Genomic DNA, 21,239 nt, shown 5'->3' on the forward strand with positions numbered 1-21,239 from the left:
AAAGTGTAATCTGCTGTTTTCAGATGGAATGTCCTGTAAATATCAGTTAAATCTATTTGGTCTATTGTGTCATTTAAAACTTGTGTTTCCTTATTAATTTTCTGTTTGGATGATCTGTCCATTGGTGTAAGTGAGTGTTAAAGTCCCCCACTATTACTATGTTACCGTCGATTTCCTCTTTTATAGCTGTTAGCATTTGCATTATGTATTGAGGTGCTGCTATGTTGGGTGCATATATATTTTTAATTGTTATATCTTCTTCTTGGATTGATCCCTTGATCATTATGTAGTGTCCTTCCTTGTCTCTTGTAACATTCTTTATTTTAAAGTCTATTTTATCTGATATGAGTATTGCTACTCCATCTTTCTTTTGATTTCCATTTTCATGGAATATCTTTTTTCCATCCCCTCACTTTCAGACTGTATGTGTCCCTAAGTCTGAAGTTGGTCTCTTGTTAACAGCATATATATATATATATATATATATATATATATATATAGTTCTTGTTTTTGTATCCATTCAGCAAGCCTGTGTCTTTTGGTTGGAGCCTTTAATCCATTCACATTTAAAGTAATTATCAATATGTATGTTCCTATTACCATTTTCTTAACTGTTTTGGGTTTGTTTTTGTAGGTCCTTTTCTTCTCTTGTGTTTCACATTTAGAGAAGTTTCTTTAGCATTTGTTGTAGAGCTGGTTTGGTGGTGCTGAATTCTCTTAGCTTTTGCTTGTCTGTAAAGTTTTTGATTTCTCCGTCAAATCTGAATGAGATCCTTGCTGGGTAGAGTAATCTTGCTTGTAGGTTCTTCCCTTTCATCACTTTAAATATATCATGCCACTCCCTTCTGGTTTGTAGAGTTTCTGCTGAGAAATCAGCTGTTAACCTTATGGCAGTTCCCTTGTATGTTGTTTGTCGTTTTTCCCTTGTTGCTTTTAATAATTTTTCTTTGTCTTTAGTTTTTGTCAGTTTGATTACTATGTGTCTTGGTGTGTTTCTCCTTGGATTTATCTTGCTGGGACTCTTTGCACTTCCTGGACTTTGGTGGGTATTTCCTTTCTCATGTTAGGGAAGTTTTCAACTATAATCTCTTCAAATATTTTCTCAGGTCCTTTCTCTTTCTCTTCTCCTTCTGGGACCCCTATAATGCAAATGTTGTTTTGTTTAATTCTGTCCCAGATGTCTCTTAGGCTGTCTTCATTTCTTTTCATTCTTTTTTCTTTATTCTGTTCTGTGGCAGTGAATTCCACCATTCTGTCTTCCAGGTCACTTCTCCGTTCTTCTGCCTCAATTATTCTGCTATTGATTCCTTCTAGTGTATTTTTCATTTCAGTTATTGTATTGTTAATCTCTGTTTGTTTGTTCTTTAATTCTTCTAGGTCTTTGTTAAACATTTCTTGCATCTTCTTGATCTTTGCCTCCATTCTTTTTCCAAGGTCCTGGATCATCTTCATTATCATTATTCTGAATTCTTTTTCTGAAAGATTGCCTATCTCTACTTCATTTATTTGTTTTTCTGGGGTTTTATCTTGTTCCTTCATCTAGTACATAGCCCTCTGCCTTTTCATGTTGTCTATCTTTCTGTGAATGTGGTTTTTGTTCCACAGGCTGCAGGATTGTAGTTCTTTTTGCTTCTGCTGTCTGCCCTCTGGTGGATTAGGCTATCTAAGAGGCTTGTGCAAGTTTCCTGATTGGAGGGATTAGTGGTGGGTAGAGCTGGGTGTTGCTCTGGTGGGCAGAGCTCAGTAAAACTTTAATCCACTAGTCTGCTGATGGGTGGGGCTGGGTTCCCTCCCTGTTGGTTGTTTGGCCTGAGGCGACCCAACACTGAAGCCTACCTGGGCTCTTTGGTGGGGCTAATGGCAGACTCTGGGAGGGCTCACGCCAAGGAGTACTTCCCAGAACTTCTGCTGCCAGTGTCCTTGTCCTCGTGGTGAGCCACAGCCACCCCCTGCCCCTGCAGGAGACCTTCCAACACAAGCAGGTAGGTCTGGTTCAGTCTCCTATCAGGTCACTGCTCTTTCCCCTGGGTCCCGATGTGCACACTACTCTGTGTGTGCCCTCCAAGAGTGGAGTCTCTGTTTCCCCCAGTCCTGTCGAAGTCCTGCAATCAAATCCCACTATCCTTCAAAGTCTGATTCTCTGGGAATTCCTCCTCCTGTTGCCAGACCCCCAGTTGGGAAGCCTGACATGGGGCTCAGAACCTTCACTGCAGTGGGTGGACTTCTGTGGTATAATTGTTCTCCAGTTTGTGAGTCACCCACCCAGCAGTTCCGGGATTTGATTTTATTGTGATTGCGCCCTTCCTACCATCTCATTGCTGCTTCTCCTTTGTTTTTGGATGTGGGGTATATTTTTTGGTGAGTTCCAGTGTCTTACTGTCAATGGTTGTTCAGCAGTTGTCACCCTGTATCTTCGTAAAGCCTTTGGTTCCGGCTGATTTTCTCTGACACTGCTCTGGTAGGGGTAATGAGTGGTGCTGCACTGTTACTTTCAGGTAGAAGTAGAAGTTGTACTTATGTTTGTTTTATATATACTGTCCATGCATTTCAGTTGTACTTAGCAGGAGGAATAGGGAAAAGTACATCTACTTGACCTTCTTGGAAGCTAATTTCTTTTATTTGTTAAGCATCTACTGAGTGTCAGAAATGTAGTGTAAAGCACATACACATTGCCGTCAGATCCAGCTAAGTCTGAGTCCTGATTCCACCACTTATAGGCTGTACTGGGAATCAAAGACAATATATAGCATTTCTTGAAGTACTTTCACTTAAATTCTGTCCTTTAATCTTTACATCAAACCTGTGAAGTTTGTCTTATCAACATAATTTTACAGATGGGAAAACAGACTCAGAGAGGCAAGGCAAAGTAATTTTCTCAAGATAATTTGGCCCTCAACTTGCCTCCCCACCATGGATGAGAAAGAGATAAAGAAATACACAGAAAGAGGACTACAGGGTGGGTGTTAGGTGGCATGAGAAATTAGAGGAGTAGGCAGCATGGTAGTCTGGAAGTAACCTTGGAGTGGGCTTCACTATACCTTGTATCTGATCTCAACTGGGTCACGAGGTTAGTTGTGTGATCTCAGACAACTCACTTAACCTCTCTGGGTCTTCCCTTCTAGTGAGTGCAGAAGTGTAGGGTAGATGGTACCTAAGGTACTTTTCACTGCTGTAATTTTATGATGAATCTAAGATATATTATGCTCCAAGGACATTCTAGAAGCAATCTATGGGAGAATGAAGATCTATTAAACTCAGAAACAGCCACAGGACACCAGCACAAAACCAGAGTGCTGAAAATACTTTGGCAAAGACCTTGGTCAAGGGGAGGAAAGAGGTGATTATTCGGAAAGTCATTTAAAATGCCTCAAGGTCATCAAGTAATTCAGGATGAATCTTCTCCTGGAAGAGGTGCCTTTTTATTAGAAAAGAAGCTGGGATCTTCGTCTTTCTTGAGACGGGCCTTAATGCCTCAGGCTGACTTTAATCACCTCCTACTACTTATGGTTTCATATCATAAGTCTTAACGTATTTACCAGTGTGCCTTCCTTCGAGTTCCTCCAGGGCAGGAACTGGCTTTATAATAACAATGCCAACTGATGGTGTTTGTGCACAATGTGCTTCCTCTTGTCTTCTCCTCACAAACAACTCAATGAGTTATGTACTACACTCCCATCCCCCCATTTTATATAGGAGGAAACTGAGGTTCAGAGAAGCTCAGGGGCTTGTCCAAGGGCATTCAGCTTGCAAGTGACAGAACCCAGATGTTAACTTAGTTCTCTCTGCTTGCTGACCCCATTCTTGACCACTATACTACGTCATGTGCTGTGTCTTTTCTTTGTAAACCCAGAGCCCAGTACAATGTTGGGAATACAGTAGTTGGTCAATAATGTGTGGACAAAGAATGTCACCTCCCATACCAGTAAACAAAGGATGTTGTGGCCATCAAGTCAGCAGCCACTGCTGCTGCCCCAGACTGTGTAGGCTGAAGAGATTCAGGATGGAGAAAACAGGATATTTGCCCTAGATAATTGAGGTGCATATCAAAGGAATGATTTCAGTGAGCCCAGACTCTTGCATCTTCCCATACATAGAAGAGCGCTAAATTCTTTAATTTAAGATGTCTGGTTTTATTTAATTAACAGTAATCTTCTGATGTTCTGACTACCTGGGTTTTTTTCGTTTGTTTGTTTGTTTGCAAATCCTCCTATATATCCTGGCTCCTCCTTTACCTCTTTGGAAAGGTCCCTCAGAGCTATCTGAGAGGCTGCTCCTGGGCTTAAGTCCTCAGTGTGTCTACCGAATAAGACATAATTCTCAACTTTTAGGTTGTGCGTATTTTTCAGTTGACAAATGTTTGTCGAGTGGATGGATTGAAGGAATAAAGGAAGGGGTGAATGAAGGAAGAAGGAAAGATGATGGAAGGGGACATTGGTAAAAGAATGGATAAAAGAAAGGAAAGGATGCAAGGTTGATGGATTGATAGGTAAAAAAAGAATGGGTGCATAGATGGGTGGATGGACGGAGCACTATGAAATATGTAGTGGGGACATAAGATGTGTTAGGGATCCCAGGCCACACTTGATAGAGAAATAGTAGTCTGCAGTAAGTCCTGTCTTTCTTTTTTCCAACCATTTATGCAGTGAGAAGGCAGCAGAGCACTGGAACCTGGTCTGCCTGATGCAGCAGCTCCTGTTCCTGGCCTCTCTGGTATAATTCTGGGGAGTGTCCCCCACATCTAAAAGGCCTCCTCTGGAGGTGGAGCTCCATCACAGGAATGTCTGAGCAGTGGGGTTCTTGTAGTCATATGGGCAGGGGTCATGGTTTGGGATATGGGGTGGGAAGGATTCAATCAGCTTGGAACAGCTACAGAGACTGGGTCCAGTTCTCAGAGGAGGAAGGTGGGAAGCATTACGTCACCCAGATATGACAAACTGAGTCTTAGATATTAGTTAGCTGGGTGGCCTTAGGCAAGGTGTTGAATCTCATTGAGATCAAAATGAGGGTATTATGACACCCATTTGACAAGGTTCTTTCAAGAATTAAATGAAATAGTATAGGCATAAAAATGCCTGATATGAGTTCTTAATAAATGATAGCTATTCTTCTTATTATTATTGAAAAGTTCTTGGATTCAAAACTCTGAGTCTCAAGTCAGGGAGCTATTAGGTACATGGCTGTGGACAGGTTATTTAAACCCTCACTCACTCTTTCTTTTCTGTGTGTGTCATCCTCCACATATGTACTGTTGGAAGTGTCAGGCATGGTACTCACTGGGGAGAGTGTCATGGCTCGGTCTTTGCCTGGAGGAGCTCATAATCTAGAGCAGACAGACATACGCATAACAAAAATAACTCAGTGTTACCCTAAGCTAAGGGGTATATAGCATGTTGGAGTCAGATAGACAGGGGTTCAATTTCTGGCTCTACTTCTTACTATCTCATGGCTCAGAGCAACTCACTTCATCTTTTTAGGCCTCAGAGTCCTCATTGGTGAACTGGACACAATTGTAATAGAACATGCCTCATAGAACCCTGTTGAGCTTTGAATGAAATAATTAACATAACGTCCTTAGCAGAGTGCTTGACACATACAAAGCAAAAGTTTGAGAACTTCTTGCAACTGTGTAATGCATTTATCCTTATCCTGCCTGCGTGTTATCACACAGATGTTTGAATATTAAATGAAATAATGTAAGTGAATGAGATTTTAAAGATGTGATATAAAATATTAGCTGTTACTATTCTCAATATCTAGACAAGAAGGCATGCACAGAAGTTGCTCAGCATTCACTGTTGCCTGAGCTGGTCATGTAATAAATATTTGCTGATGCACGATTTTGAAGGTAGATTCTGTTTTGTTCTTCCTTTTGTCCAATGGAACTCTTTTTTCAGGGCATTCTGCAACCAAGAGAAGGGAGCTGAATCAGGGACTGGGAGTGCAGTTTCTGGGTGAGATCTGAGTAGGAGTAGCAGGTGATTCCATGAAATTTACTTTCCAAGCAGCTTCTAACACTGCACGCCTATCTCTTCCTACCAATTCCACATGTCACCTCCTGCTGTCTTCTGCACGGGTGAAGGCCATGAAGGAGCAGGAGATAAGGGAGCTCTGAGGCCAACTGGAGAGGGTCTTATAGGAGAAAGCTCGGCTGCAAGGTTAGGGGCTGGTGATGGGCAGGGATGCTGCTGCCATTAATGAGGGTCGTGGGGTAGAGTTAGCCTGTCTCAGCTCTGATTGCAGCTTACATGGATTCTTTGTGTTCCTGTAATTCATTCATTCAGCAAACATGTTTTGAGCATCCACTATGGGCCCAGCACTGTGCCAGGCACTGCAGATAAAGGAGTGAACAAGACATCATCTCTGTTTTCCAGAAGTTTATGCAGGGACACCAAATTCAAATGCCTTACGGAGGCTGTGTTGGGGTAACATTAGCTGCTGTTAAAAATAAACCCCAACATTTCAGTGGTTTTCATACAGTAAGAATGTTTTATTCTCTAATGAAACAGTCCCATGTGGCTCTTCCTGGTGGGTAGCAGGTAGATGGGGAAGTTTCTACCCAATCTTTCAGAAACCTAGGCTTATGGGGGCTTTTCCATCTTTAACGTGTGCCTTCCAGGATTTCCCTGGCCATCAATATCCAGCTGACAGATGAGGGAAGAGAGAGAGGACCTTGCATGGAAGTCTTTTATGGGCCAGGACCAGACGTGATCCTCATTACATGTTATCAGAATTCATTGGCTAGAACTCAGTCACATGGCCTCTCCTAGCTGCAAGGAAGACTGCCAAATGTAATATAGCTCTGAGCTCAGGGAGAAGAGGAGAAAGGTTTGGTGATGGAATATTAGTCGCTGCCATAGGAGTGTGATGGAAGGAGTGAGGCAGAGTAGATCAGGACTGTGGCAGGCAGGACAACTGAGCTCTCTCTACGAGCAGATGTGTCTCAGCTCAGAGGGTCATTGCCATGTGGGAAATGTTGCCAAATCTTTGGCTTTTTCAAGAGAAGCCAAAAATAATGGATTTTTCAAGTGAAATTTCCCAGTTCTTAAACATTGGCAGTTAATTCAAAAATTTAAAGGCATGGTATGGGCAATATTTTGCAGGACAAACTAATCAAACTGTGTGCCAAATGTAGCCCAGGGGTTGCCAGTTTTTGGCTTCCGCCTCATGGTAACTGGAGAGACCTGAATAAGTAATTACAATTCAGTGTGATCAGAGCTGACGCTCTGCCCTGTTATTTGTTTAGTCACGTGATATTTACTGAGCAGCTGCTGTACTCCAGGTTCTCTTCCAGGTGCTAGAGAGAATGATGTGAACAAGACAGTCCCTACCTTCAACGAGCTTACAGTCTCCTGGGGAAAGCAGATATTGAACCAAAACATAGAAAAGAGAAGAACAGGTGCTGTGGGTATGCACGATAAGGGAACCCAGTCAGGGGAACCAAGGAAGGCTTCCTAAAGGATGAGAAGTTTCAGGCAACATATAAGGTGTGAGGAGAAGTTGTCCAGGTGAAGGGTACTGAGGGGAAGTATGACCCAGGTGAGGGAGCTGCATGTGCAAAGGCCCTGAGGTAAGAAAGGACAGTGCACTTGAGGAACTCAAGGAATTCCATTGAGACTGGAGATGTATAGCAGCCCCAATGGCAAAATTTTCAGAACCCAAGGGAGGCCAGTGTAACTTATGCCTAAATATTTTCAATTATTTATTAAATTTAACCAGTAAAATATGAATTATAATGCATATCAAAATCCAAATCAAAATGATTTAAGTAAAACAAATCAGTGCTTTAAGAACTTTTCAAATTCATTAACTCATTTTAACATTCAAAGTTTAGCTAGTTGTCAATGTAAAGATTAGATATCATGCTTTTTGCTTGTCATGAATAGACTCTAGACCTACATATATATAAACTTCAGAGTAATATAAATCATTTAACATTGCAGAACATTTCTCAGCTACCGTGTCCAACCATTGCAAATACTATACTAATCTGTGAGTACCTCTGGACTCATGAATTGAAACATGAAGGGAAGCAGGAAAACGGTTGCTTGGCATTACTAGGAAACACTGCTTCATTTTGTAAGAATGTGTCCCATTTGTGCTATCTGAGAGGAAGGATGTGACAAGTTAATTAATTCCCATTTTCTCTTACCTAAGTGTTTTCAATGCTGAAATCTCTGCCTTCCAAGGCATCGTTTGTTTCCAAAATCAGCAGGGGCATCAGAGACAATCCTTCAAGGCATTTGAAAGCAGTTGCCTTTTCTTTTAAAGATACAGAGCAAAGGATGCAGAGAAGCATTTCCCTGGGGCTTGAATGGTGTTAGTCATGAGAGTGGATGTTTAGGGTATAGGTCCTAGTGTTCCTTTTTTTTTTTTTTTTGCGGTACGTGGGCCTCTCACTGCTGTGGCCTCTCCCGTTGCGGAGCACAGGCTCCAGATGCGCAGGCTCAGCAGCCATGGCTCACGGGCCCAGCTGCTCTCGGCATGTGGGATCTTCCTGCCGGACCGGGGCACAAACCCGTGTCCCCTGCATAGGCAGGCAGACTCTCAACCACTGCACCACCAGGGAAGCCCGCCCTAGTGTTCTTTAATAATTTATTTTTCAGTGTTTGTGGTATGTGGGCTGTGTACATTGTGAGGGCCTAGCATGAGGACCCCTCTTTTTCCAGATCCAAGGGTGGTACTTACTTATAAAGAGGCACCAGAGAATCTGCAAGAAGTAGGCAGGGACCCAATCACGTAGAACCTCACAGGCCATGTTAAGGGGTTCGGAATTTATCTTAAGTGCAATGAGAGGTCATTGAAATGTTTTAAGCAGAAGAATGACATAATCAGATTTGGATTTTTAAAAAACATCATTCTGAAAGTTGTGTGGAAGAGCGATTTGACTGAGGCAATGGTACATGTAAATTCTCGATCAATAGAGAATTGAATGAGAAATTAGGAGGCCATCACCACAGTTTCTTGCATCCAAGATTCTGCTTTTCTGTAGACGCATCAGCTTTGACCAGGGTTCTATACGTGGGAGGACATGTTAACATTCATTCTGGATTTGTTTTCCTTTGGAAACTAGGCTTAGCAAATACAGTAGTTTTATGTGCTTAGAGAAAAGCCCTTCCTTAATATTCAAATATTTGGTCCAAAGGATTCTTCAACTTCGGAGGAGATAGGGAGTTGAGGTGGGAGGAATTTCCATATGCCTTAAGATGGATGGCCAATTTCATGAGAGGAAATGCAAGTAAAGATGGTGAGACGAGAAAAGTGTGTGTGTGGGTATCAGATGAGTAATAGCATGGCGGGTGGAGCCGGGTGTGGCTAGGCCTAGGCCTCTCCGGCGGGTAGGGGATGTTGCAGGCTCTCTTGGCCATGTCTTCCCCATGGACAAGGGGTATTTTGTTTGGGGGTTGTTGCCTCTGATCTCACTTATCTTCCTTCTGGAAATTACTGCAAGCGTTAGGGAGAAGGACATGAAGGAAGCGGATGCCCTGTGGTTGAACAGGTCAATATCTGTCTCAAACTCTTGGGAATTCAATCCTAAGCATTTTATTTTGATAAAGACAATGAGTCTCTTGACCATGCTTAACAGTGGTCAACTTGAAATTTCAGAATGACCAGTAACATTGCCTTTGCCTCCCCATCCAAAGAAACACCCAGGCTGGCAGAATCTACTTCTGTGGAGTCTCCTCCATTTATCTCCTTTCTCGTTTCTTATGCTGCTCTCTTAGTTCAGGATTTTATCATCCTGTGTGCCATATTGGAAAACGGGCTTGGGTTCTGCTATCATACCAGACAGGATCTGAGCCTCAGCTCTCTTTGGGGAATCGCTATCACCTCTACAGACCACATTTACTCCTCTATATAGTGAGAACAATGACAGAGCCTATTTGAGGAAGAAGTGAGATCACGTGGTTCAAGCACCCAGCATGGTTAGTTCCCTTCCTTCCTGTGCTACAGTAAGGACTGGCGATAGCTCAGCACTAGCACGTAGGTGCCCAGGCACTAGCAGAGGGCTCACTCCCTGATTTAGAGCCTCCCTTCTCTCAGACAATGACTTCTCTCTCTTGAGAGATGTGTTTCTCATTTCATGAGCCTCAGGGCTCTGTGGAAGAATTCTACTCTTGCAGTCCAGCCGTAGCTTACACTACTGGTCTCCCATCCAAGAGCTGTCTCCCTCTTCCTTGATAATAAAACCTGTGGCCCTGTGCTCTGGGAAAGTGAACCGTATCCCTTGCCCCTGGAGATGAACCATAACTGGCCCAGCTCTGTCACTTACTACATGATGACCTTGTGCAAGTTGCTTTGAGTCTCAGTGCTGAATCTGGAGAGTGGGGAGATGGACAGATGAGAAAAATATGTGGAAGGTCCTTGGCATGCCAGGGGCCCTTGTCAAATGTCCTGATTCTTTCATAAATGTATGACTGCTTTGCCTTTAATTAAATTTAGAGTGATATGTTTCCAGCTATGTACATGGGTTCAGAGGCTGTGAGTCCCCCCAAACCATGCTTCTCACACTGCAATGTGCACAGGAATCACCTGGGATCTTGTTAAAATGCAGACTTTGATTCAGCAAGTCTGGGGTTTGTCCTGAGATTCTGCATTTCTAACAAGTTCCCAGGTGAGGCTGCCACTGCGGGTCCAGGACCAGGCTTTGAACAACCAAGGTCTATGAGGACCGCAAGTCATAATCCCATTGACAGAAGAGGGAAGAAGAAGCGTGAGACTCAATCTGTCTTCTCCTGACTTTTTGCTTCTCATTCTGGCTTCTCTGGCTCCTAGCCCCAGTGGATGGGGTCTCTGTCGAGTTAACGGAAATGTTGTTAGACTCTGAATCTTGGAGGCCCCATGCCTCCAGGTCCCCCAAGCTAAACAGAGCAACACAGGAGCCACGGGTGATGGCCTTGATTCTTCAAGCCCAGTCACTGCATTTCTGAGTGATGGCTCCTCACGAGTGGCAAACTGTTCTCTGAATTTGGGTTTCCATTCAACTGCTTCAGGCAAACCTAGCATTTCAAACACAAGCAGTGTCTGTGCAGGTGTGCCGAGGCACTCAGGGCCCTGGGAGGAGGTCACTCCAATTGAGGGGGTTGCATTTAAGATGCCCCTTCTGATGGGTCCCTCCAAATAACATCTCTGCCAAAATGGATGTGGAGGATGTGGCTGGAGGTTCAATCTTGTTATGATTTGAGGGAGGCGCGTGCCACCTGATGTCCCTGAGTGAGGTCACCTGGGCTGTACTCGCGGACTTGCTGAAAAGTAGCTGTAGGGGTTAGGGCTGCTGGGCCTTGTGTTGGCAGGGGCTCCCTCTTCCATCTACCTGTCTGGGGCTCTCCTCTCCACGGTGTCTAACACGTGCTTGTCAAAGAGTGTGTTCCAAGGTTTATGTGTGTGCCTTTTGATGTGCTATCCACCCCGACACCCCTGCCCAGTTTGGGGAATGTTCTCTGTTCTGGTCTTGTGTTCCTCCCTACCTTCACAACCCATCTTAGAAGTCCCTTCTTCCTGGAATCTGCCTTCTCGTCCTCCTTCCTCATCACTGGCATCATCAACGACGTTATCGTAGCTGCCATTCTAGTTCTTGTTATTATTATGATGATTAACACCGTTGATTGCCATTCCACCAGGCCCTGTGCACTGAGATGAGGCTATAACATTTGCCTCTCTCCACAGTTTATTGTTCCCTCCATCCTACTGAGTCTCAGAAGGGCTAAGTCACTTGCCTGAGATCACAGAGTTAGAAAGTGTTGGAACTGGGATTTGGGGTTAAGTTTCTCTCTCCCCAGAGCTCTTGCTCTTAACCTTCATGTTATCAGTTTCACAATCTTAGAAAGAAAAAGTGAGGTCCTGGTGCCAATTCCGAGGATTGTTCCTTCACTCTATATGGCATCCACCCACCAGATAGTACATTACTTAAAAACTTAGCCTGTGGAGCCAGACCTCTTGAGTTTAAATGTTGGCTTTGCTACTTCCTGGATATGTGACTGGGAGCAAACATCTAAACCTTTCTGGCCTTGGCTTGTTCATCTGTAAAATGGGGACAATGCATCTCTTAAGGTTGTCTGGGGATTAGATGAGTTTAGTTCTAAAGCAGTTTTGGCACATGCCAGCTATTACTGTTACCCAGTTTTGTTATTTCTTTTTCTTTTTTTTTTTTTGCGGTACGCGGGCCTCTCACCGTTGTGGCCTCTCCCGTTGCGGAGCACAGGCTCCGGACGCGCAGGTTCAGCGGCCATGGCTCACGGGCCCAGCCGCTCCGGGGCATGCGGGATCCCCCTGGCTCGGGGCACGAACCCGTGTCCCCTGCATCGGCAGGCGGACTCCCAACCACTGTGCCACCAGGGAAACCCTGCCATTCTTTCTTTTCTTCTCTTCCAGAATCATCAGTTACCTTTACTGGCAGATCACAGAGGGAAGGAAGATTATGATCAGACTGCTCCATGAACAGATCATTAACGTAAGTCCCATTGGATCCCTTTGTTATTCTCCCCTCCTTTTTAACATTTTGTAATGGAAATTTTCAAACATAGTCCAAAATAGAGAATAGTACAATGAACCTTGCCACCACCTAGCCCTGACAACCATTAACCTTTGCATACTCTTATGTCCTCTACGCTATCCCTTTGCTGTAAATCTCTGGATTATTTTCAAGCAAAATCCTAGCCTTTATATCATTTTATCTGTAGACTCTTCTGTATGCCTGAGAGATGCACACTTTTAAAAAACATAACCACGGTACCAATCATCACACGTAAAAGAAAATTTAATATTCCCTTACTCTCATCTTATGGTCAGTCAATGGTCAAATTTCCCCAATTGTCCCACTAAGTGTCCCACTAAGTGTCCCCAGCATCGGCAGGCGGACTCTCAACCACTGCGCCACCAGGGAAGCCCCCTAGTTTTGCTATTTCAGTTGGACTTTACTGAGAAGGTATCTTGTTCATTCAATCAATTCAACGCATATGTATTAAACACCTACTCCATGTCAGATATGTAGTTGGTGCTATAAATAGTCTTTAATCATTTCTCACTGACTGTGACCCAAAACAATTCGTTGCGACCCTTGTAGCCGCGGTTTCCTCCTCTGTCAAATGGAAGTACTGAAGCCTGTCTCACAGGATGATTTAAACAATTTGGTGTACAGAATATGAATGGAAGTCCTTAGTAAAGCCTTATAGTCCTATAAATGACATTCTGGTTCAAGAAATATATTATTATTATTATTATTATTACTGAAACAAATCAAATCAATCTTCAAGGCTCATCTGCTTGGTTGATGGAGTTTGGTCTTTCTTCCTTGAGGTTGCTTTTGTGGTTTTCCTAGCTGAGTGTTGGTCCTTCAACCTCTGAGGGAGCTCCTGCTAAGGCATTAGCTGTGCTCTTTCCAGGGCTAACCTGGCCTGTCCAGCCTTGCCCAAACCAAGAGGCCCTGGAAGTTGTTTTTGCTGAGTGGGGTCTTGACTCCTTGGGGTGGGGTGCCAACAAGGCCCAGGACTCTTCTCCTGAGGAGATCGCCCCGCCCCCTTGGGTGCTTCCCGTCTTAGGGTACCTCCCTCTCTGTGCTCCATTCGCTCTCCTTCCACCCCCTCTAAGGTCGCTTCAGCTTGATTCCTTGATGGGGCAGCGTTTTTCCAACAAGGCCCCTTTATTCCAGCATGGATGGGGGCAGGGAAATTACCTTTTTGTCGTTTGCTACGACAGCGTGAAGAACATGATAAATCAACATGCAAAACCCTGGTCCATTGTAAACATAACACAAATGGTAACTTTAACTTCTCTGTGTATCTTAGTTTCTCTCCTAGAAAATCAGCTCCTACCTGTGGGCAGAGAAGGGTTCTAACATTGTTCTTAACTGAGTACCAGATATTTTTCAGGCATTATCTCATTCAATCCTCAAAATCGTGCTGCCAGGTAGGGACACCTTTCATTTTCCTGATGAGGTTAGATAACCTGCCCAAGGTCACACGTTTAAAAAGTGGTAGAGCTGGGCTTTAAATCCAAGGCTGTCTCTCCAAGTCCACACACTGGTCACCACATTTCCTCATCTTCCATGTCTTCTATTTCTTTTGTGACCCCTACAGCACCTAGTGTAGTAGATTATAATAAATGCTGATGGAAAGAAACACTTCACAAGCAAAGGAAGTTCAAAACTCACCTGTGTTGAAGTCTTGTATTCCTTAAAGCAAACAGGCTGTGAAACATCCTCTTTTATAGACCCCTTAAACACAGCTCATGTGTTTCTCAACTTTCTTTTCAGTGACCTAACACCTAAGTCACGGGGGCATTTTCAATAAGGGGATAACATTGAAATTGGACTTTGTGGTACATCCCAGGGGGTCTGTGCACGGCCCCCGCATCTGCTGTTGGGGATGGTGAAGCGCCCAGCATGCCAGGGCAGCTTAGCACCTAAAGCAGGCCCAGGCCTGGACTTTGGACCTTTATTCCTATTTCTCCAGTGTTTTAAAAGCTGTTTTAGTTCGTTTTTTCCCCTAAATACACATTACATCATAGCTATTCATACTTCTTCGGGAGAGGGGCAGGGCTTTAAAATTGAAGAAAATACTTTTCATAAAAATATCAAAAATGGAAAAATAGTTACTTTTTAAAAGATTTGCTCTACAAACCAAATGGCAGCTGTTGAAAATCTCATTAAAATGAGAATAAAATGCAAAAAAAAAGCTATTTAAAAACTATTTGTTATTCTTTGGGAGCCTATCAGTTGGGAGCCCTAGACTCAGTGCTAAAACTCTTTGTATCTTCTCAAACTGTTCTTATCTGGGAAGTAGTAGTATTATTCCCAGCACACAGATATGAAACTTAAGTTCAGAGAAGTTAAGAAATATGCTCAGGTTCACTCAGCTAGAAAGTGACAGTGATGGGATGTATACCCGGGTCTATCTAAAGCCCAAAGCTGAGTTCTTAATTACTTTGTTATGCTAACCCTAAGGGCTGGGTGAAAAGAAAGGTTTATGGTCCCATCCAGCTTGAAAACATCCATCTCACCTCAAATTTCCGATATTCCGTGGTGCAGCCTAGGAATCCCTCCACTCACTTGGGATCCAAACATGAGGAAGTCAGGGGTTTCGAACTTGTGGGGTATTTTTCTATAGAGACTCCATTATAAAATGTGTAATATAAGGTCTCAGACTAACAGACTATTGCTGGGCACTTGGAATATAGGGGAAATGGCTTCTGTGATGGTTAATTTTGTGTCAGCTTGACTGAGCCATGGGGGTGCCCAGACATTTCGTTAAACATTTCTGGGTGTGTCTTTGAAAGTGTTTCTGGATGAGATTGCATTTGAATCAGAAAACTGTAAAGCAGATTGCCCTCCCCAGAGTGGGTGGGTCTCATCTGATCTGTTGAAAGCCTGAATAAAGAGCTGAGCAGGAAAGAATCCATCCTCTCTACTTGACTGAGCTGGGACATCAGTCTTCTCCTGCCTCTGGACTCAGACTGAAAATTATACCATCAATACTGAGACTTGGACTGGAACTCACATCACTGATTCTTCTGGATCTCCAGCTTGCCCACAGTTTATCTTAAACTTTTCAGCCTTCATAATCATGTGAGCCAATTCTTTATCATTAATTTCTATATCCATATCTATCTCCTATTGGTTCTATTTCTCTGAGAACCCAGACTAATACAGCTACCTCCACGTTTGCAGTATGCATTGCACATCCTGGCACTCATAGTTGCTATGGTGAGTCCTCATCTGCATGTACATTTAAGGAAACATCCCAGTTTATTACAAGTTATTTAGAAGAACTTTGGCCATGGTGTCTGTATGCAGTTAATATTGGGCAAGATGGGAAATGGCTTCGTTCTGAGTGGTTTCTAATCAGTGACAACAGATGTTCACAGATGGCAGAATTTTCTTTGAATTGGTGCTTTGATAATAACATTAAACACAAATCCTAAGGTAGAAAGAGGAGCTTTAGTTTGGCCCATAAGTGTTTTTGCAGAGAGATTCTGGGTAAATTGGTGACGGAGCTTTCTACAGTATCTGAAGAGTTAGAGCTGGCTACCCTGAGGTCACTGGAGCTGTCTCCTGCTTCTCCATGAACTCTGAGGATTAGAGGAAGGGCATTTTCTGAGATTATGAGAGACATACTTTTATTTAATAAAATACCAAAAATAAAGGGGATCAAAAAATCCCTTTCCTCTTATAATCCCTTTCTCTGCAAGGGTTCTTCTCTTCTTCCTTTAGAGGATGCAGTGGTGTGGTAAAGCCAGGTCTGACGGGCTTATGAGAACACACTGTTAAATATTCAGGAATTTTGGAAGGGGTTATTAAACTGTTGGTAGCTTGAAATTAGCCATGGTGGGATTATTTACATCAATGACATCTTCAAATGTTACAAATCAGGGTCTGTTCGTTTTCTTGAGAGCCAGTTTACCTGCATACTGGTTCATAACAACTACAGTTGATATTTGCGGGTTTTGCCTGTCCACCATCAGTTCCTTTGCCTCCTCCAGTAACAGCAGATTTTCTTTGAGGAAAAAGAATATCTGGTGAGCTGGCCCGCTCACCTCAGGCCAGTGGTTTGGGTGGGACTGACCGCATTCCCCAGGTCCAAGAGTGAGCATGTGATCTAGTTTGGCCAATCAGAACACTCCATTCCCCTTGCCACAAAGATTGGTTCATAAATGAGCATGTGACTCACTTAAAACCAATCAGAGCTAATTATGGAGTTTTGGTGGCACTTCCAGGGAAGAGAATCTTGTTGCCATGAAGGCTAGAGGTTGTAGGAGCTTAGAGCATAGGAGAAGGAAAAGCGTGGAGAGGACTCAGCAGAACAAGATGCCAAGAGATGGATAGATAACCAGGGCCTGATGACATGGGTTGAACTCCTGAAAGCTACTCTGGAAGCCAAATACTCGTGAACTTTGAAATTGCTGCGCCAGTCATTCTGAGTCCACTTTTGTCTTTGTTTGGCTTCAACCTGGGTATGTTGGGTTTTCCATCCCTTACAAGTTACGAGTTGTAATTGAAAAAGTCCCATTTGTTTCGGGATCCTTATAGCTTTCATGCTCTGGATCAAATTCCAGGGGACCTGGCAAGAAAATCTAATGGCGGGTAGGGTAGAGGGAAAGGAAGAAGAGCTTTTGTCTCCAGTTCTACTTTGGCTTAATGAAACGTGCCATGGTTTTCAGCCCCCCTCTCCTCCACACATGCACAAACTTTTCTTCAAATACCAGTTTTAGCATTTTCTAGCTTTGTGAACTTCGGCAATTGCTAAACTTCTTTGAACGTCAGCTCCTTCATTTGAAAAGCCAATATATTAACGTCAACTTCTCACGGTTGATGTGAAAATTAAATGAGACAATTCCTAAAAATTCAGTGTTTACAGAATCAATAATATATTACTGTAATTATTAATTAAATAAATTTATGTGTGGGTAGCCTGGGGCCTTATATTTTATGTTTTATAATGGATCTTCTAAGGAAAAATAGCTTTCAAGTTACAAGACCCTGACTTTCTCGTGTTTGGACCACAAATACAGGAATTCTAGATTGTGCAACTGAAAATTGGAGCTTTGAGGTGACATGGACATTTCAGAGATAGAAGGGATCATGAAGCACCTTTTGGTCCAGCCCTGAGTGTGGGCTCTATTCCATTTCCTTCACCCCTGTATCCCCAGTGCCAGTCATATTGTCGAGTTCCAGAGCTGTTTGTCAAATGAACAACCTTCCTTATTTTATCACTGGGAAAACAGACTAAGAGAAGACGAACTTTTGTGCTATAGTGTCTTCACTTGATAGTGTATGAAGGGGATGTAGGTATTAAACATCATCTTAAAACCTTGGCATTGGAATTTCTCCTGAGGAGACAACTGCCATTGGTGAGCTCAGTGGTTTAGATAAATGCTGTCCAGTAGAAATACAATGTGAGCTACATACGAAGTTTAAAATTTTCTAGTAACATTAAAAGTTGGAAAGAAACAGTGAAATAATTTAATTTAATATATCTGAATATTATCATATTACAATTACTAATAAGATTTTTGCATTCTTTTTGTGTACAAAGTTTTTGAAACTCAGTGCGTATTTTATGTTTATGGCAAATCGCCATTTGGACTAGCCACATTTCAAGTGCTCAGTAGCTGTATGTGGCTACTGGCTACCATATTGGTTGAGGGGTTTGCTAAGCTGTTTTGCAGGAGATAAGGAGGGGGAGTGTGAAGGGCATCTAAATGGAGAATGTTCCAGTAAAATGGCAAAAGGATATGTGCTTCTCCACAACATCTTGAGATACCTCTCTGAGAACCTCCAAACATTATAGGTCAAACAATCCCCTTTGTATCAGTGAGAGTGGTTTTCTAATGTGACAGTTGGAGAAGAGCTTGAGTTTTCCCATTGGGCACAATGTGGTCTGCCAGAGGAACCCATGAAGTTCCTCTATTGCCCTGGAATTCACAGAGTCTTTGGAAGGGCTTTGGGCAAGAGTGGAAATCATTGGGAAGTGGTGGCTCAATGCAATCTTACTTAGCTCTCATGGCTGGTGATGGGAGCATGCAAAAAACAACGTGTGTTGAATTCATGAATACGGAGATTGCAAGAGCAAGGGAGAGTTCCTTGAGTCTGAGATGTTTAGGATGATTTTTTGAGCATAGCAGGGTATAGAGAGGAGGCAGGTCTTGGAGAACAGAAGGATATGGAGAGGAGGGGACAATGTGTGTGAAGGGTCAGAGGCCAGAGAGAGCAGGGAGCACTCTAGAAATTTCAAGGACTTCTCTGTGGTGGGAATGTGAGTTTGAGATGATGGTGGCCAGAGGGGAAGTCAGGAGGGCAGAGGGCAGATCTTGAAGGGCTGGTGGGTCATGGTGAAGAGTTTGGATTCTATTCCAAGACCATGAAATAGAATGTATATGGTTAAAAGATCACTTAGGATGTGGGGAATGGTCAGAGGGACTGGGATGGAAGCAAAGTAGTCAATCAGGAAATTGAAGTCATCCACTTGGGAAGTGATGGTGACCCCATCTACGGTGGGAGTAATAGAGATGAGCAAAGAGGTTCTAGAGATGATTTGGAGGAAGAACGGACAAAACTTGGTGACTGGTTTGTGAATGCACATGCCTCAGTGGGAAAGAGTGTGGGGTATGGGTTAGAGAGGCCTGAGACACAGAGAAGAACCCAGGATAATTTCCGAATTTCTAGATTGGACAATGGTGTAGAAGGTGATGCCATTTAGCTAGTAGAGCAAATATCTAACTTGGAATGAACTCTGAGGGACACCGACAATGAGGGCATTTCTCCAGATCCCTAAATCAAGATGCCAGATTTCTGAGGAGGGGAAAGAATAACTGAAATCAAGTTTATCCCAGAAATTCCAGACAGGCCACTGGCTTGCAGAGTTGGAAAAATTGCATTTCCTCTCTCCGTCTCAATTTTTTTTTTCCATTTGCAAAATGAAAATAATAACTCACTTTTATAAGGGTGCTGACAGAATAAAATGCAATGGTAGATGTAAAGGCCTTTTGAAAGTAAAGCATTCAATTATTATTATTGTTATGCTGATTGGAAAGGGTTAGAAAGGCCTCATCACTGTATCAAAAATCAAGCTGGAAGTCCTGGGCCAGTGGATTATATAGATGATTATTCCAAGAGAAATTTGCATCAGAGACAAAAACCCTGAGTTCTGGAAGCTTAAAACAGTCCCAGACATTCAACCCATTCTTTCATATATTTGTTCTTTCACTCAGTTGTTCAGCATTTCTTGAGCACCTACTGTGTGCCAGTCATTGTATTGGGTACTGGGGGACTAACAAAGCAAACTCTGCTTCCTGTTAACAAGAAGAATAAAGGTCATGTCCCCAAATAACTCTATTTACATACATTTAAAAGTTTATTACCATCTACAGAATATTTTTATATACTATTCAATGCTTAAAAAAAAATCCTCTGCGGTGACCTTCATTATCCCTATGTTGTTGACATAAAGACTAAGGCATGGACAGATGAGCTGCCCTGGCCGAGGCTGCCACCCGGGAGACCCAGAACTCAAATGAGGAACTTCTTCATCCCAGTTCAGTGCTAATGGCGGATGGCTTGAAATAATAACACCAGCTAAGGTTCTTTGACTGTTTTCTTTGTGCAAGGTGCTGTCATGACTGGAAATATGTTATTTTAGTCAATTCTCTTGGTACCAAAGGAGTTAATATTATCTCTATTTTAGGCAGGTACTCAGCAAGTCTGTGCATGCGTATACACACATGCATACACCCAACGGACTGAGCATTTACTGTCTGCCGAGTCAAACACGTTACATGTATCACATTGTTTGATCTTTATGGCAACCCAAGGGAGTTGGCACTATTATTATCTCTATACTGTTGATGGGACCAGTGATGCTCAGAGAGGTTAAGTAACTTGCCTGAGTTCACACAGTGAGAGACACAAATGAAGTGCAATGAGAGTTCAAAAGACAACCATTTAATGGTTGGCCTAAAAAGGTAGGGGAAGGCTTCCAAAACCACAGACGTGAATATGCTTCCAGTGGACACTGGTAATAGACAAATATAATATCTACATCAAGCATGAGACACAGGGCACAGCTGACCTGGGGTAAATATTTCAACGTATGAACATTGGTTTTTCCCCACCATCTGGAAATGGCAGCATTCTCTTCTTTCTGTACTCAGGGACCTGGGGACCCTCCTGTTCCCTGTTGGCTCCCAGAGGACTCCAGGGCACACCTATTCCTCCCCCTTCTCTGGACAAAATGGAACCATCAGTGTCTCATGACATAGAACCAGTTCTCTGCTGTGAAAAAGAGAAAATGTTCCTTAATTTCTCTGATGCTCAGTTCCCTTAATAATAATAATGGGCTTAATAATATTTATTTCATACGGTTATTATGAGAAGTATCTGAGATAAGGGCTGTGCAACACTTAACACAGTGCCTGGCACAAAGCAAGCTCTCAGAAGTGTTGGGTATTATTATGGGCAGTACCTCCTAGGTTAATCCCCCACGAGCTTTTCCTTTATGGCAGTTTTGAAGTTAAGATAATTCATATTTGCTGGTGGAATATCTAGCTCTCAAATCCCTGGAGCAGCCAAGTTCATTTTATTCATTAGGTCCACTTTATAGTGGGAACTTGGAGCGGGATTCTCCAGATGCTGAAACAAAGCCCTAAATCCAGTAGCTTAACATTACAAAAGTATATTTCTTGCTTATGTACTAGTCCAACGTAGGTATTCCTGGTCACTGGGGTGGTTGTTCACGGGATGATTCCTGGGC

Source organism: Lagenorhynchus albirostris, chromosome 15, assembly GCF_949774975.1.
Source record: "Lagenorhynchus albirostris chromosome 15, mLagAlb1.1, whole genome shotgun sequence".
Lineage (NCBI taxonomy): Eukaryota > Metazoa > Chordata > Mammalia > Artiodactyla > Delphinidae > Lagenorhynchus > Lagenorhynchus albirostris.